General features: G+C 41.1%; 1 long non-coding RNA gene across 2 annotated transcripts; it reads right to left on the minus strand.

Annotated features, from left to right (window-relative positions):
* Positions 1-15,107: 15,107 nt before the first annotated feature.
* Positions 15,108-17,241, minus strand: LOC112432361 (uncharacterized). Of its 2 annotated transcripts, none has more exons than XR_013100568.1 (3): positions 16,573-17,241; positions 16,129-16,487; positions 15,108-15,525 (listed from the first exon to the last, which is right to left on the minus strand). It is a non-coding gene; the product is annotated as an uncharacterized LOC112432361 (long non-coding RNA). The 2 variants fall into 2 exon arrangements; XR_013100569.1 differs by lacking the exon at positions 16,573-17,241 and having other exon boundaries at positions 16,129-16,302; positions 16,380-16,427.
* Positions 17,242-19,359: the final 2,118 nt, after the last annotated feature.

A 19,359-nucleotide genomic window follows, 5' to 3' on the forward strand; every position in this document is an offset into this window, starting at 1 on the left:
ATGAACAGAATCAACCTTTTGGGATCAGCCAGCAATGCAGCATCATTGTTGTTCAGCTTCAGAGGTTTGCAGGAATGAACTGATGACCAGAAACAGCTGCAAAGTCCAAGAAAATACCAGCTGGAGTTCAGCTGCATTTGAAGAAGTCAAAGAAAAGTAAGGATGGCAAAGGGCGACGTTTTCTTCCAAAGAGCTGCAAACATGGTCGACGCCTCATTAGAAGAATCATCTGGACATTTGTGAGGAACTCTAACCAAGAAAGCAACGTCACACAGATCCAACAGACAGTTTCCATGACTGCAAGTGTTGAGTGGAAAAATGCTACATTGCATTATTGCATCCTCTCACCACAGGAGGCGCTGTTGGCACCACTGATTGCTGATCAGCTGTTCTCTGATGATCTGATTGATACTGTGAATAACGGGACTCACTGAACTCTGTGACACAGTGAAGATTACAGAGTTTAACTTCACCCTTTAAGACTGACCACAGAACCAAGTCTGCCAGAGCTTTTGTTATATTTTTACATGCTGTGGAGCCATTTGTGGGAGCATTTCAAGTTGCTATACATCAATACAACTGTTATAGCCCTAATTTTAATAATATGTGTGCATTAAGTCCATAGTAACTACATAAACTGCAAAAACAACCTCTGCTCATCCATCTCTGTGTGTATCAGGATACATTTGGTTCATAATACACAGAAAAATCAGAGTTATTACCTGTAATAAATGTGAAAGATTCCTGCAGTGATAACCAGGCAGGACTGAAACACATCCAAGCTGTCACCACGGTAACAGCACCGCCCATCCACAGGTGAGGGGAGGAGCAAAAAGAGGGACTTTGACCATTTTATACTAAAAACACTCAACTAATGTTTCTAATATGAAACAAATAAGCCCACATTAATGTGAGCGTTTATTAAATAATAATAATGATGATTTCCTCCTGATCTCATTTCCACAGCAGAGAAAACTGTGGTGTATATTGAGGTGGAGGGTGTGGTCTGTGGCTCAGGTGTAGAGTGAGGGTGGGGTGCACCACAGCAGCATGCTGGGACTGCTGAGGGTGGAGGAGGGAGTGATGATGACATCAGAGCTGCAGCACAGAGACCAGTGAACACACAGTCTGTTCATCTTTGCATAGATACAATATACAGCACAATATTGAATGACAGACACGCTGTGGGAGCTTCCACAGATACACTGACGTCAGCATCCAGAGTCCTCCTGCTGCTCCCCCCTCAGAGCCCCGTGATCAGCACCAACACATTCAGTTAGATGACAGAGTCCAGCTGCAGCTAGAATCAGCTCCCCTCTGTGAACAACAGCACAGCGTCAGTGTTTCACACTCAGTGAAAGGAGGAAACAGCAGAAGAACACCATGTGTGCTACGTTTCCCAGGACACACTACAAACTGCACAAATACAGAGCAGCACGTGGAAGGACCTGGAGCTGCATTTACAGAGCTGCAGACAGCGTGATGTCCTGTATGGACAGGTGGAAGGAACCAAGTCCTCAGCTGGAACACTCGTGTTTGTCCACAGACAGGAAACACAGCAGGAAACTTCCTCACAGAAGTGCAGCTCATGGATAACACACTTCCTGTCAGTCAGAATGAGGCTGCAGCCAAACACAGAAAGGTGTTTTTGTCCAGATGAGCCCAGAGAAGAAACACGAGTGTTCACAGACATCAGAAGCTCAGAGAGGTGAAACATGAGGTTGGAGTCCTCGTCAGCATCCAGAAGAGCTGCTGTGAAACCCTGAGTACTCATGACAGACTCTGATGGCACAAACACATCATGATTCAAACAGAAAGACAAACATGGAGCTCCTGATCCTCCTGCATGAGAACAAGCTGACATGAGCGCTGTGTCTGAGAGTGTCTCCCTGTCACAGTGACAATAACACAGCTGCTGCTCACAGTCATTAAACTGACCTGAGGTCAGCTGTGCTCCTTACATATGAACCATGTGACCTCACATCAGTGCTGTGGATGACTGTAGTCATAGAAGAGTAGAGCTGTAGCAGGTGGTGTGAGGAGGAGGTGGTGTATTCTAGTTAACGCAGTACTGAAACACTCCAGCAGAGGGCGCTGTTAAGTCCTTATTGTAACACAGTTACTGTGTGCAGTTAGACTTCATACATAATCTGCACTTATTTCCATCAGACATGCTGTCAGTAAATGATTGGTTTCTATTGATTCTACTTCCTGTTGACTCGTTTGATGACAGTGAAACAATCACAGCTGATTGTGTGATGATGTAAACTGTCACTGTTACATTCAGTGTGTGTGACATAATGTTAGTGCAGGCTGATAACAGCCTGGTTCTGTTAGAAACACATGAACGTGTCCATAGATCAGTGTGTGTTTAACATGAGAGCTTCAGCCCTGCTGATGTGTTAAATAAAGACATGCAGGAAAACTGATGAGACTCTGAAATAACTCTTTATATTTATAATGTAACTCTGCATCAAAAGAACAACAAAGGATCCCAGACAGGTTTCTGTGAACAAAGACCATTCTGATGTTTCTGTGTTTCTAACACTTTGACATTATTAGTAAACAGACTGCAGTGAGCAGCATTTATAAAGAGCTTCTATATAAAGATATGACAGCTGTTTGACAAGTTTATCACTCTGTGTTTGGACCTGATCAGTCCAGCTGTTTACTTGAAACATGTTCATTTACCTGTTCTGTTATATTCATGTTCTTGTCTCTGTTGAAAACACATTTTAATGTCCCTCAGATTTTTCTCCCAGATGAATAAATATAAAAATGACACAAACTGACTGCAGCTACTTTTTGTCCTTTCTGTCAAAAACCTTCATGTGACTCATGAGAGACACGTTTCAGCTGTTTGTGACAGATCAGAGGCCAACAAGTCATTTATAACACTTTCCATCATTGTTTAAAGTTCTCAGTGTTTCTGTGTTGCTGCGTATAGGATCTCCCAGCATCATCACTGTGCTGTCCAATCATTGTGTGCGAGGTTACCCTTATAGTGCGATGTGTGTTTGCACAAAGAGAAGCATGTGTGTCAAATATAAATAAGCACAGAACAGAAACAGCTGCTCGTTTCTTCTGTTTAGAGTCAAGTTAGTGTTTTGTGTCTTTGTTTGAGGCCTGATGTCGAGCAGAGGTGTGTGTAACTGCACTGGTCTGTTATATGTGTGAAGTGTGTGCTTCTCTTCAGCATCATCTTTGTCACTGCTGATTCCTTTGTGTCATCATGTGTTGAGAAGAGAGAACAGTTATAACGGAGGAGCAAAAGGAAGCCCTGAAATCTGCATCAACAAGGAAGTGTTGGCTCACCAGTGATCCCAGCAGAGCCACTGGTTTGGCTCCAGTTGTTCTAGATTCAATGATGTTGTTGCTACAGATACATGTCAGCATCTTTATTGAATTTAATATGAAGCAGAAATGGTGTCATTAGGAGAAGAAGAGGAGAACAAGTCCGGCGAGGAGGCAGCAGCTCTTAAAGATGAAACAGCAGCTCAGCCCTGAGCTCAGAGAGCTGCACATGAAAAAGCTCCTCAAGCAGATCCTGTCAGAGGTTTGTCATCAACAGGAGGAACTGTTCACATCATAGGATGAAGATGCTGTCAGCTGGATGAAGAAGGTTATTTAATGCAAACGTTCACACTGAAGTCAAATTGTTGTCGTGTTGAACAGATTCATGTACTGATCGTCTCCAGAATGTTAGAAGAGCTTCAATGAATCATTAGAAACAACTTACAGCTGCACAGCTGTGTCAAACACATCTGTGTGTCATTGTGGGATTGTTGTGTTTCTACATGTGACACACGTCTAAAACATGCACACAATCTGAACACAAACAGGGACTCATGTGTTCCCACAGCCAGATGCTGAGAGCCATTTCCTTGTAGTCCTGTGTCTACATACATGAACCATTAGATGTTATTGGAATGATTGTCAGCTCTGATAGTTTCATGTGTGTTTAGCTGGACGCTGTTTGATCCTCGACATGTTTAAAGGTGTCCAGTCCTGAGACACTGGGGCTGGAAACAGCTGTGATGTCATTGGACTGTCACACAGACAGAAGTGCATGAAGCGAGCAGCCGAGGAGCCGCTGATGTTTTGGATTCAACAGCATTTGAAAGGTCGACACAGACACATTTGCACACAGAAAGCTGAATCTGTCATATGCCACAGTGAACTCACTGTTCAGTGTTTTTCAGGAAGCTTCTTAACTGCCTCTGCTGCCAAACAAGCAGCTGATGTCCTTGAGAAGAAGCTGAAGAAGTCTTCAACAACAAATACAGGAAGTGGACTTTCAAATACTAGATTCACTTTAGACTCAGAGAAATGACTCAACCAGCTGTGTTTGACTATATGAAAGGTCAGTGTGTGTCTGCACACAGACTGTTGTGTTGGACTGTTATTCAGTTGTCTGCTGAATGTTTTCAAATGTCTGCATCTCAGCTGTGATGAGGCTGGGGGTCATGGGAGGCCACCGTAGCAGCCTCTTCAACATCATGACATCATCATAAATGCTGCTGGACTGTCTGATGGGCTGACGGTGAAAAAGCCGTCGGGAAGGAAACAGAAGACATTTCAGAGGCTGCAGCAGATTTCTTTGATTCGGGGCCTTTTTCAGCTTTATTGGACAGAGCAGTGAAGATAAGTGACAGCAAAGCAGAGAGAAAGGGGGCGTGGCCCGGGTCAAAGCCAGGCCAGCTGCTCTCCACCTCGTGGTCACCTGCTCATCCTAGTGAGCTCCACCAGCAGCCCTTTCACACACTTTACACTGTCAAACACTGTGTGTGGACCTCAGCTAACAACAGGCTACATTTAAGTCTGGACTACATGCTTTTATATTGTTTTTATTCCATCAGCAGCTCAACATCATGAGCAGCTTTGACATAAAGACATCAAACTCAAGCTGACTTTAAACTACTTTTAATACAGGGGCTCAAAAACAACAACATCTTTATTATATATCAGGACACAAAGTCATTTCATCTCAAAGGGAAACAGCTTTATTTGGAATAACCAGCACTATCAACTGGTTTGGGATCTCCACCAGTTTCATGTCTTTGCAGCTTCTCCAACAAAGTTCCTGTAAAATCAGCATGTTTGTCTTTATTGGTTTGATAGTGATTGATTATTCAGTCCCAATCTGCTGTCATCTAAAGAACAAAATGATGTTTCTATGAGTCACAAAGCTCCAGATGTTGTCGGCTTCACAAAGAGAACAAAGAACTTAAACACAAAGTGTTTGGAGCCAAAATGTTCCCAAGCTGCTCTTTTTGAAATGGCAGAGGTACAGTGGTGTCTAACAGCACACTGTGGAAGGCAAACATGTTATTGTTGGATGAAACTTCATGAATCCTTTGTAGATTTGAGCTGTTGGAGCCTTTCTTTTCTCTTCAGGTGTACAGATGCTGAGGAGGCAGGTGAAGCAGGTGGAGCTGTTGTGATGCTGCAGAGGGTGTGTCTTAGTAACTCTGTGAGGCAGAACTGGATCCAACATTGTGGATGTGTTGATGTTGGAGCCATTAAGAGTCTCTGGCCACACTGTAGGATTTCCCTTTGATCCACTGTGGGGGCATTTTGGAGTCTGTCAGTGAAACTCTTCATGTTTGTGTTTGACTCCAGTTTATAGAAACAGAGAAATGTGTCATGCTTTTGTTCGGCCTCCACAAATACACACATTTGTTCATTGGTTGGACTTTTTGGAAGGAGACACATTGAAAACCATGTTAATAAGATCTTGTTGTTTCCTGTGGATCCGACACAGAGAGTGGACTTCAGACAGAAAGCGTGGAAGAGATTTTAGAGGCCGTGTGTGGCAACAGGAAGTTTCTGTGTGTTTGCTGATCTTACATGTGGAAAACAACACGTGATGTTTGTGAAGTCCTACAATGATCATTGTTCTCACAGCATTTTGAGTGGGAACAGTTCAAACTGGGAGTAGTGGGAGTTATTTACTGATTGAAACAAGCTGAATGTTTCTGTGACGATGAAGATCAGCAGCTCAGCTGATCAATGAACTGACATCTATCAGTCGTTTCATGAGATGAAGTCATCAGCAGACATTTGTTCTGACTGTGTGATGAATGTCAGAACGTCAGGGCTCTGCTTTAGTCACTGCTTGATGATCATTGGCTCATTGTTGAATCCAGGGGCCCAGTCTGACCTCTGACCTTTGCTGCAGGTCTTCTGTGTTATCTCCACTTTCATGTCTGATCTTCTACTTGTAGTCCTGTGTCTACATATACAGTGGCTTTCAAAAGTATTCGGCCCCCTTGAACTTTCCCACATTTTGTCACATTACAGCCACAAACATGAATCAATGTTATTGGACTTCCAGGTGAAAGACCAACACAAAGTGGTGCACACGTGAGAAGTGGAACGAAAATCATACATGATTCCAAACATTTTTTACAAATAAATAACTGCAAAGTGGGGTGTGCGTAATTATTCAGCCCCCTGAGTCAACACTTTGTAGAACCACCTTTTGCTGCAGTTCCAGCTGCCAGTCTTTTAGGGTCTGTCTCTGCCAGCTTTGCACATCTACAGACTGAAATCTTTGCCCATTCTTCTTTGCAAAACAGCTCCAGCTCAGTCAGATTAGATGGACAGCGTTTGTGAACAGCAGAAATTGAAATTGAAATTGCAGTGAAGTCAGCTAGAAACTTACAGTGACGTGGACATCATGCAAAGACTGCCAGACTCTGTAATACTGCAAATGATCAGTGACTCAGGTTAACACTAAACTTTAAACGGCACCTCTGTGTCTCTGTGTGCTGAACATCTAGGATTGAGTCAGGCTGCATCAGCTGAAGCTGTTATTTGTATATATCAGTATTTTTTTATTCAGGTGTGGGGAAAATACGTAAGACTGCAGTGAAGCGATGCACCAGATTAATCCCTGGCCAAAGGTATCGTACTCAAATCAGACTACTGATCCAGCCACATCAGCCTTTTGTGAGGTCTGTTTAAAGTAGACTAAAAGTGAACTGCAGGTTCCTGAGAGGTGGACTGTGAGCACAGAAACACATGTTCATACATACAGCTGCAGCAAACTTACATTAATTTTAAATAGATTTGTTACTCTGATGTCTGTCTCTGTGTTAGTCCTCTGACAGACTGGTGACCTGTCCAGGTGTGCTCTACCTACTACTGGGACAGGTTCCAGCCTCTGTAATAGAAATGTTCTGTTATTCTCATTTAAAGTATGTAAGTGCTTATGCATATGCTTAGTTGTGACACTGTTACTGTTCAGTGAAAGTTGCTAAAACTAGATGAACTTACTTCAGCAGTTTGAGAAAACAACTCCCTTTACAGGTGCTGATAAGGCCAAGGGCACAAAACAGCACAACCATTGATGCGTTAGGTTTCATAGCGAGACACGTGAAGTGTGGTAGGATCAGTTTGTAACTTCCTCCCTCTTCCTTGGAAGGCGTAAAGGAGGAGGAGCACGACCTCTGTGGCAGCGCTGACATGACTGAACTGTGATGTTTGATGTGTGTTGGCGCAGTAATAAATAGCTTGATCACAGCTCTTTCTGTGTTGCAGACTTTATTTAAAAAATTCCACGAAACCCCCCCCCCACTGTGAACCTGAATTGAATATTCAGAAGACATTTGTTTAAATAGTTCTACAAATCTGAGCTGTTGGTGTGTCCTTGGATTGTGTGGTAATAATATTAGAGCCTGCAATCTTTCTTACTGGATCTCTACTATGAGTCATGTTACCTGAGATTAGTTCTATGTTTACCTGTCAGCCTGGACGAATGTGCTGTGTGAAGAATGTAAATGACATCAGATCTGAACTGCTTACATCTAAGGAGCCTGTTCATATTTAATTGTAATATGAACCAATGATTTTCTGATTGATTGCTGATATATACAGTGGGGCAAAAAAGTATTTAGTCAGCCACCGATTGTCATCATTTTAGGTGGGGGAACTTGCACAGAGGTCAGTAATTTGCACCAGAGGTACACGTCAACTGTGAGAGACAGAATGTGAAAAAAAAAAATCCATGAATTCACATGGTAGGATTTGTAAAGAATTTATTGGTAAATCAGGGTGGAAAATAAGTATTTGGTCAATAACAAAAATACAACTCAATACTTTGTAACATAACCTTTGTTGGCAATAACAGAGGTCAAACGTTTACTATAGGTCTTTACCAGGTTTGCACACACAGTAGCTGGTATTTTGGCCCATTCCTCCATGCAGATCTTCTCGAGAGCAGTGATGTTTTGGGGCTGTCGCCGAGCAACACGGACTTTCAACTCCCGCCACAGATTTTCTATGGGGTTGAGGTCTGGAGACTGGCTAGGCCACTCCAGGACTTTCAAATGCTTCTTACGGAGCCACTCCTTTGTTGCCCGGGCGGTGTGTTTTGGATCATTGTCATGTTGGAAGACCCAGCCTCGTTTCATCTTCAAAGTTCTCACTGATGGAAGGAGGTTTTGGCTCAAAATCTCACGATACATGGCCCCATTCATTCTGTCCTTAACACGGATCAGTCGTCCTGTCCCCTTGGCAGAAAAACAGCCCCATAGCATGATGTTTCCACCCCCATGCTTCACAGTAGGTATGGTGTTCTTGGGATGCAACTCAGTATTCTTCTTCCTCCAAACACGACGAGTTGAGTTTATACCAAAAAGTTCTACTTTGGTTTCATCTGACCACATGACATTCTCCCAATCCTCTGCTGTATCATCCATGTGCTCTCTGGCAAACTTCAGACGGGCCTGGACATGCACTGGCTTCAGCAGCGGAACACGTCTGGCACTGCGGGATTTGATTCCATGCCGTTGTAGTGTGTTACTGATGGTGACCTTTGTTACTTTGGTCCCAGCTCTCTGCAGGTCATTCACCAGGTCCCCCCGTGTGGTTCTGGGATCTTTGCTCACCGTTCTCATGATCATTTTGACCCCACGGGATGAGATCTTGCGTGGAGCCCCAGATCGAGGGAGATTATCAGTGGTCTTGTATGTCTTCCATTTTCTGATGATTGCTCCCACAGTTGATTTTTTCACACCAAGCTGCTTGCCTATTGTAGATTCACTCTTCCCAGTCTGGTGCAGGTCTACAATACTTTTCCTGGTGTCCTTCGAAAGCTCTTTGGTCTTGGCCATGGCGGCGTTTGGAGTCTGACTGTTTGAGGCTGTGGACAGGTGTCTTTTATACAGATGATGAGTTCAAACAGGTGCCATTCATACAGGTAACGAGTGGGGGACAGAAAAGCTTCTTACAGAAGACGTTACAGGTCTGTGAGAGCCAGAGATTTTCCATGTTTGAGGTGACCAAATACTTATTTTCCACCCTGATTTACGGATAAATTCTTTACAAATCCTAGCATGTGAATTCATGGATTTTTTTTTCACATTCTGTCTCTCACAGTTGAAGTGTACCTCTGGTGCAAATTACTGACCTCTGTCATCATTTTAAGTGGGGGAACTTGCACAATCGGTGGCTGACTAAATACTTTTTTGCCCCACTGTGTGTATATATATATATATATATATATATATATATATATATATATATATATACACATATATATATATATATATATATATATATATATATATATATATATATATATATATATATATATATATATATACATACATATATATATATATATATATATATATATATATATATACATATATATATATATACATATATATATATATATATGTATATATATATACATATATATATATGTATATATATATACATATATATATATATATATATATATATATATATATATATATATACATATATATATATATATATATATACATACAGTGGGGCAAAAAAAATATATATATATATATTTTTTTTTTTTTTTTTTTTTTTTTTTTACATACATAGTTTTTTGTTGCCTTATGGTTCCAAGCGCTGTCACCAATCTTTGCATTTTGTTATTATCTCATGACACTTGTTTAATCAGCTACCATCTCTCCTGTGGACTTTTTAATGTCTACAGTCTCAGACCAACACAGCCCTGCCCTTCCCATATTAGATTCTTGATGAATGTGTGTTGTTGTTATTCAGCCTGGTTCAATGTGCCCCTTTTTAACTTTGAGCACCCGCCCCTTTAAACCTCTCTGCACAGCCCTGCACTGAACTCACTATCTTCTCCCTCTAACAGCCTCCACATGTTCTCACTGTAATTTCCCCTCATGAATGAATTTATGCTGCACTAATGTGAATGTTTGCAGGGAAATCAAACGCATTTCACACGCAGTACTCGAGCTGACTTACCTTTGTTTGAATGACGACTTGTACGCGCTGACTCCACAGATAAGGTACGAAAATATATCAGGCTACGTCTTCAGGGTTTCTACTCCACGGCCGTATTTCATACGGGTCCACATTTCCACTGCACGCTATTTTCTGCAAGTACCGCCGCTTCGCCTCTGGACGCAATCGGTCTCTATACAGTCCGTTCTCTTTTGAGCTGCTTTTAAGCATCTTGTAATCGTCGTTCCAACACAGTGTGTTTGTTTTGATTCGTAGACCTCGAAAATGGTGCCGCGCTCCCACAATGCATTGCGGCGTGACGTCAACTCCAAAGCCCTATAGAACATGTTCTTTTTCATTGTCAAAATGATCAGGAATAAAGAAGAAAACTGATTCAAAACCTGTGGAACCTGCCAAAAAACAAGTTTTACTGCAAAGGATTTCTAGATGTGAAGGTTTTGTGGCTTTTTTCAGTTTCTAAAACAAACTCATTTGTACAGAAGGATATGAGGATGTATATGTCCGGTGGTGGGTTTTTTTCTTCTTGATTTAATGTATTCATTTATCTCTTCACTTAATCTTTCTTTATTGTTTTTTTTTTTGATTTGGCATGAGCGATTTCCAGTCCTCACTCCAAGCCAGTTGGTGGCGGTAATGCACCACATGTTCTATCACAGCTGCGTCCGAGAGGACAGGAAACGTCTGTATGCGTCTGCAAACCAGGTAACTACACTCAGCTGAGCCTCTCTGCTAGTCGTTATTAGTTGGAGGGTTTTGCGTCACTTTCTCTCGGCTTGATAAAGGGCTGTATAGAAATCTCTGGTACGTAACACGTAACGTCATTTTTAGGGAGCGTCGCAGAGAAGTGAGGCTGTTTCTTTGTTTTTGTCGAGTTTTGATTGAAGACATGTTTCCAGTCCGTTTTTTACTCGTTTGTTTTTTCATTAATAACTTTACATTATCACAGAGAACAAGAAGGCGCTTTGTTTGTCACATTCACCTTATGTCTGTGAAGGTTCTCAGTCATCCAGGTCATCGTAGTCAAAGGAGCTTGCAAAGAAAAGCGTCTGGACTTCTTTAAGTTACTTGAAGACGTTTCACCTCTCATCCGAGAAGCTTCTTCAGTTCTAAGGTCAAATGGTGGAGAGTCCCAGATATAAACCTAGTGGGAGTGACCCCCCACAGAGGGACAAAAGGACCCCCTGATGATCCTCTAATCACCTGAGCCAAGGTGTGAAACTGGGTGTGGGTCACAATCAGCCAGTTTCGGGTGAGTTCATTGTGAAACCTGGCCCCACCTTATCATGCGAATTCCTGAGGTCAGATGGCCCAGGATGTGAGTGGGCGTTAAGGCGTCTGGGAAGGGATCTCAAAACTGGATTATAGATGGCAGAGAGTTGGTGTCGTAAACCCCCGCCTCTGTTCAAAGATGGTCGCTCACAGTGGACATAGATGCTTCTTTCACTCCTCTTTCAAACCATCTGTCCTCTCTGCCCAAAATGTGAACATTAGCATCCTCGAAAGAGTGTCCTTTATCCTTAAGATGCAGATGGACTGCTGAGTCTTGTCCTGTGGAGGTGGCTCTTCTATGTTGTGCCATGCGCTTGTGAAGTGGCAGCCACTTGGCAGCCACAGTGATAAATGGCTGAGATGGCTGCAGCTGTATGTGTGAGGTACCTACATGTTTCAAGATGAATTTGCAGAGATGTCATGTTTGGTGCTTACAGACATCACACTGCATTTTGTGATTTCGTAGCTATTGTTGTGATATTTCGGAGCTTCCCATGATCACCGTGGCAGTCATTCATTTTAACATAACCTTTCTATTCCTTTCAGGGATCCTCATTTTTTTGGTACGGAAGATCAGCAGCTGTGTCGACAGGCAACAGGTAACGGCATGCTTTTCTGTTAGTACTGTAGACCTTGGTCTGGTGCTCTTTTTTTTAGTTTAACACAGTATTTTCATTTGCCGAAGTGTAAAAAGCTTGTTCCAGGAGAAACAAACTTTAGTGAGTTCTGCAAAATGATTCCCACCATTGCACACTCTGTCAGCCTCCAGTGTGCCCTTTTTTGTCCTTTAACTGAAGAAAGTCGGTAGTCAGAACATATGAGATAAGTGAGATCCTCATTTTGCCTGCTTATTTCAAGATACAACATTTTCACAAACTGCTGTAGGATAACCTTGCTATTTGTCTTTTCCAACACTTCTACATTCATCCATATTTCCTTGTCTGCTTCTTTCCAGGTGAAAAGTACCTGAAATGGGTGAAAGATTTTGTTTCCAAAAACAAAAGCATGTGCGTTCACCTGAAGAAGCCAAGTGGTGCTGACCTGTGGATAGAAGAGCTTGAGAACACCAAATACAACGGGGATGAAGTTAACGCCTGGGGAAAATTCTACCTTCCCGAGATTGTAAAAATGCAGGTTATTGGTGTGGTAAAGGGCACCTCATGTCCATGTGACGAGCTTGTGCTGATGACGCGTGAGGACAAAAAGCTGTACGGCTATGACGGAGAGGAGCTGCATCTGGTGGCTTCCAGTTTCCTGGAACTATGTGACAAAACGATAGAGTATCCAGCATCCAAGCGCTACTACAATGGAGAGGCCTTCAAAGATATGGTGAGAAGTTAGACTGCTAAGAATAAGACTGGGGATGCCTAGTGTTAGAGATCAATCACCTGAGCTTTTCTTTGTATTGTTGTGTGTTCTGTTTAGACTGAGGAGGACTGGAAAAAAGTTAAGATGAGTGATGTGGGGAGGAAACTGCAGGAAGAACATAAAAAGCTGGTAAATGAAACCCAGTCAGCGTTCGTAAGCCTAATATCATAGGTGGGTATTGGAGCTGAGTATCATCACTGATTTCTAGAACCTGTTCAATTCCAATTCACAAGGTCCCAATTAGATTCCATTTAATTCTTACTCAGAGAGTCAGAAACATTATAATTCTGATCATTTATCAGTACTGACACTTGTGAAACTTCATCAGAGGTGTGAGCATCACAGCAGATGCTTTTGTGTCAAAGTAACTGAGGATAAAACACAAAACCATGAAGCAGATTTTCCTGGCCTAGCTTTTTACAGTAGATAACCTTAAAAATATTATTCTGCAGTAGAACAAAAGCAGACGAGAACCACGACTCAACAAATGTACATTGGCTGATGCTGCTGAAGTGATTCAGAGGTTTTAATAAGAGGTTTTAATAGAGACACAGCAGAGCATTTTGCAGTTTCACTTAATTTGAAAAAAATAAATAAAATTTGGTATTGAACAGCAGAAATGAGGCTGTCTTGTCGGAAGTCATTAAAAAAATGGCTGTAAACAACGGTAGACTGCTTCATAACAAGCCAGCGAATAATGCCAAAAACAGAGATTTGAGATGGGAAACGGTGTTCTTAAAGTACACTGAGAGAGGCAGAGAGCTGTGCTGTGTTGTTTTTCTGTGTGTGTTTTAATGGTGGTGGAAGCAAACCAGCAAAAGTAAGAGGGAATTCATGACAATGTTTATGTCAAGCGAAATGTGTCTTCTTTTGCTGCTGGTTTGGTTAGAGAGAGACAAAACGTGCAGCTTCAGGATCTGAGCAGCTTTCAGCACCAACGGCATCACAGCTCAGACTTGGATTCAGGATTAAGCCCTTTATGTTTGACTGTAGTGATTGTAGCTCTGTCCTTGTTATTAATCGCTTTAGTCAAACACAGCTATTGTTTGCTGGGATGTGTATATACTTGACAGTTTGTATCTCAGAGTTATCAAAGACACTGTGGATAATCATCAAGAGATTGTTGTCCTCTTAATAATGACCTATTTGATTGTTTGTTTTTTCTTCTTCTTACAGATTCTGGTATTTGGCCAAAAGAGAGCTTCACAATTCTTGGCTTCACCTGTGGTAGAAAAATGACTGAAGTTATGCAACACTCTCTAAAATTAAAGCTATGCAACGCTTTAACATGAATGGCGAAGGAGTGCATCTCTTTTACTGTCTCTTCCTGTCCTCTTCTCAGTCTTTGTTGTGGCACCTCTGCTATGTGTTATAGAAAGCACTTGGAATCATGTTCAATACAAAAACACCAAACTCGTGGGATTGCCCTAGCAAGCAGTTGGTAAAAACTAATTAAAACTGATATATATCAGCTTCACTTTCTAGCTGCAAAAGCACGTTTCTGCAAAAGCATGCAGTTTCCTGTCAGCACTTTTTGGCACAGAGTGTACTCAGAGTTAGGCCTTTCTTATATAAAGCAATATAATCAGCATATAAACATTTAAGATGATAAATTTAAAGCTCAACAGTAACTGCTATAAATATTATAACTACACATGTAGTGCTTTTGCTTAAGTAAATTATAGTTGGGATCATAATAAGAAAACATGTGTTTTTATTTTCTGTGTACCCTGGGTACAGACCAGTATAAATATGGGATTCTTCCCAATAAATGCTGTCTGATAATGCTTCATATTGCATTAAACACTAGATATGTAAGCAAACAAACAAAAACCCATAGAAGCCAGTTTTAATTATTAAATGTGACAATTACATGGAGATGGAAAGTAAACATGCTTATACACGTCTCTGTGATTACAGAAAATCCACACAGATGCTGTCAGAGCAGAGAATCTTTGATTTATCAGAATGATGAATGCAAATGATTTCATGAAATCTCACTCTTGTTCTGGGTTGTAAAATTCACCTGTCCAGTTAAACCGAATCCTTTGCAACACGGTTCTAAGAACCCTACCAACCTCATCCTCAGCTCTCTGCCTGTTGTCCTTTTCAGCTGAGTATTCATCCACATGTGTTTCAACTTCTCTCTCATTTTCAAGCAAATTGCTCAGGCTCTCAGCTTCAGCACAGTTACCATATGGCCACTCTGAGGTCTTCTGTGTTCAAGCCAAACAAATTCTTACATGATCTGCAAGGCTTCATTCTGGCACCATCACGGAGACAAAAAGCCTCACACCTGATATTTCCAGGTACTTCAATTGTTCCATCAAAGTAATCTTTCTGGACTGTGTTTGGATAATAGGTCATCACCGCACCAGATACATATTTATGCCATTTGCTAAGACAGGAGGCAGCAATCATAATTTTCCCAGCGTTAGGACCTTTGGTGGACATGGAGACTCCGCAGTACCTTTCTGATTTGTTGGTTTGGGATTTTTGAGAAATGCAGATGGTGGACGAGACGAAAGCTGTTTTTTTATTATTCTCTTCTAAGTCCAAGTCTGTGAGGAGATCTTGCAGACTCTGCTTTATTTGCTCTTCATTCTCTGAGTTATTTTGCAGGACGATCTGAAAACAGTTACAGATCTGGTCAAAGTGTTGCACCTGATTATATAGTTGTTTTTCATAGAAAGTTGATCAACATGTTTGTTTCGCTGCTTGACTTGTTTAACTATGCAGGACCATTGGATGCTTTTGGTTTAGACATTTTAAGATAGGGGGTGAAACAAGTCACAAAAATCTATTTAATTTTAAATCAATAAGCAAAAATCCATCTTTGTTCTCACTAATTTATAATTAAATTTGCTAATTGACCTTTTTTTTTCTATTTTGCTATGCCGGGCTGTCAAAACACGCTGAATTTAGAGTCTTTGAGCTTAACAGATCCAGCAGCTACACAGTGACAGCATCATATACGCCTTGAAGACTGTAAGCATCTCCAATAATGAGTCTGTTAGACATTATTTAGAACTAACAAATTCTGAAGCAAGTCTCCAGCTCTCCTGCAGTCTCTGTGTTTGGTGGAGAAGTATAGCTAGAAGCATATGTTGAAGTATAAGGTACAGTATGGATTTTCTTTGGATTTCTCAGTAAAAAAGCACTTTGCATTATACTTTCCTAAAAACTGGAAGTTTGTCAGATTGACTGAAAATGTGAGAAGAGTTATCTTACCATGTCGAGCACACAGGAGAAGGGACTTCGCCTGGGAAGCTGAGTCGAATACAACTTTAAAGGCCTGGGATATCTTCTCATTAAAGAACCCAAAACAAAAGGATTAGGGAAGATTTCTTCTGGAGAAAAGGGGATGTTGTTGATTTTGCCCAGAAACAACATGCTGTGAAGGATCTGTTGAGTGAAAACATATTTGCTTATTGTTAGTAGTGATAAACAGGACTGTCTTAAAAGTGTCAAAGGTAACACACCTCATCCACCAAGTGTTGACTTCCCGGAGTCATGTAAGAGCCCCGAACCCTCCTCTTGGTAATCTTGTAGGCATTAGTTTTGAACCTCCTTTGAGAAATTGTTGTCTTCTAAAATGATAATGATCGAGCAGTTAGGGATTTAAAGACACAGGAGATCTGATAACTTTGGCTACAGCAGAGTCTGCAGACATACCTATTTTGCTCTTGGTCGGCCTATTTTAAACATGAGAGAAAACATAGTTAGTGAAATGTTGATAACATACAATGACTATCATTGGTGGCTGAAAAGATGCCAGGTAACAAGTGAAAAGCTGCTACTTACCATCGCCACAGTCTAAGAATGAAACAGGAAACACTGAGCGAGTTGCCTCCATCTTAAAGCTGTTGATCATGTGATTTAAAGGAAAGCCACACCCAGCTCTTTCCTGGAATTTTACTCGACTGTAGAAAACTGCTCCATTTGCCCCGCCCACCCATGATCTTTAATATCTACCAAAAACAACCTTTTGGTTGTCAGTAACCAGCCGATCGTTTTCGCGATTAAAAAATGACTTTGTGCGGCGGCGTTCCCACCGCGAGCAGAACTCCGGCTCAAAAACCGTTGTTTTTGAACACTTTTATTTACTTAAGCACTTTAATGGGCTTACTTTGAAACAAAGTGCGATTGAATGATTATTGTTATGTGTTGCCTTGAATTCGGCTATGCTGTCTGTTAGACAGCTGTTTTCCTTTATTGTTGTTTTTGTATTGTTTGTAGCGAACGCTACTGGAATGTATAGATTAAGCTACGTAGCCAAGATAATTAATAATTTAACTGTTGTACATTGGTTGATGATGATTTGCATTGTTACATAGGCTTGCAGAAAAATATTTGTTTACCGGTAAACTGAATCGAACTTGATGTGCCAATGGACGTTTTTCTGACCTACAGGTCAGGTTTTGTTCCCTCCCTTTGAATTAATCTTCTTCATATTGAAGTGGCGAGCCGGTAGGACCATTCTTTGTTTCCCCTCTTTCCCCCACTTAGCCGTCTTTGGATTACGGACATATTTCCCCATTTGTATGAAGCTGGACTCTAAGGAGGAATACCTTAAAAGCGAACTTTAAAAAGAAGAGGACCAAAAAGGACTTTTGCACAGAAAGATCACAGCATTGATTTATTATTTAATTGTGGGCATTTATGTTGTGTGTTGTGTTAATTATTTTGTTCCATTTCCCCTTTCCTCCATTTATTCAATATATTTTTGGTACAAGATATTGCAGTCTTTGGTCTCATCATTCACACCATCTAGGCTCCATAAAGAACTATTTCTTCTGCGCGTCAGTCAGTAAACTCATCCATTGAAATAAACTAGTCCTTAAATAACTTTGAGTTACACAGTGGCAAATGTAATAGAGAAAGACACAGGGCCACCTGAAATCTGTCGTCCTATCTGATTCAAAACCAACATGTAGGAGAATCTGGAATCTTTGATTTTGAGTTAAAAATAAAATATGGGTAAAATGCAGAAATGTTTTTACTAACATGTACTAACAGAGACTTGGAGGAGAGAGACCTAATGTTTAATAATCCACATTTCACTGTTTTACTCTTTGGTTCAGATGTGGATACTGTATTGTTCTTTCTTTGTGATTGTTTATGTTTAAGTTGTTTGTTGCTGGTTTTTAGTTTGTTTTTTGTCTGTTTGGGAGCTGACACAGTCTCTATGGAGATGGGTTTTTGGGGGGTAGCAGGAGGAGAGAAGCTGCAGAGAGGCGTGTAAGACTGCAACTCTGCTTCCTGGTCCCAACTCTGGATAGTCATATTTTGGGGGGTTTAATAAACTACTACTGCATGATGTAAAGCTGAAGTATTACACAGCTTTATGAACCTCCTGTTATCCTGGTAGACGAGTACAGCAATAAATCTTTTACTTGAACATCTTCTGGCTCCAATAAGCTTTGAAATGTGACCATGAAGTTAGAGACACACTGACTGAAACCCACAGCTGTGACTGTGGATCACATCCACACACAGTGTAGCTGCTGTCTCTGTGTGAGGTCTGTGTATATATGTACATATTTATGCTTATATTCATATTCTCTTATTCCCCTTTATTTGATATCCTAATTCTGTGCTGTGTAAAGATTTGTCGGTGTTCTGCTGCTACAAACTGGATTTCCTGGAGGATAAACATGAGGGATTCATAAAGTTCTATCTCTCTGTTAAAATCCCCCAAAATAAATGAAATGTGAATTTCAGGCAGACGTGTTTTTAAAAGAGTCTCTTTAATGGAAAAATGTGTTTTTAAAACCAGCCAATAGGAGCGTCTGTGGATATCAGCTGAGGCTGAACGCAGGAACACCATCACATATAAATACACAGAATTAAATCACTAGATAAAAGACGTCATTAAATAAGGATCAAATCAACATGTCAGAGGTCAAAGGTCAGTCAGAAGAGGTGTGGTTAAACACTGGCAGTGCAGTGACCTAATGCAGTTTGGTTACCACCACGGGAAAAGCCCCGCCCCCTCTGAGCCTCCGCTGTGTCCTCAGCACATCCAGGAGCAGCAGGTCAGAGGAGGCGGGGCCATGTCAGGACTTATTTTAAGTAAAATTTAAAGTGGAGCGACGGCAGGAGTCACACAGCAGTAACCAGCTCTGTCTGCCAGGGTCAAAGGTCAAACAAGTCCTGCAGCTGACCCACACACAGACTTACACTGATCCACAGAGAGTGATGAATCCACACATCACTCGGCTGGAGGAAGCTGGGTTTTGTTAGATTATAATATTATTTTATGCCATGTTATACCCCTAATTAAAGATTGTGAATTATTATGTAGTTTTAGTTTGCATTATTCTCCTGAATTAGAAGAAGCTGATAACTATTGCATTAGTTAAACTGATGTGCATTATATTAGACTGCTGATTTATTGTGAATGAATGATATTGTTTTATGATGCATTATACTGCTGAGTTATAAGAAATACTGTTTGCA

Source organism: Maylandia zebra, linkage group LG2, assembly GCF_041146795.1.
Source record: "Maylandia zebra isolate NMK-2024a linkage group LG2, Mzebra_GT3a, whole genome shotgun sequence".
NCBI classification, from domain to species: Eukaryota; Metazoa; Chordata; class Actinopteri; order Cichliformes; family Cichlidae; genus Maylandia; species Maylandia zebra.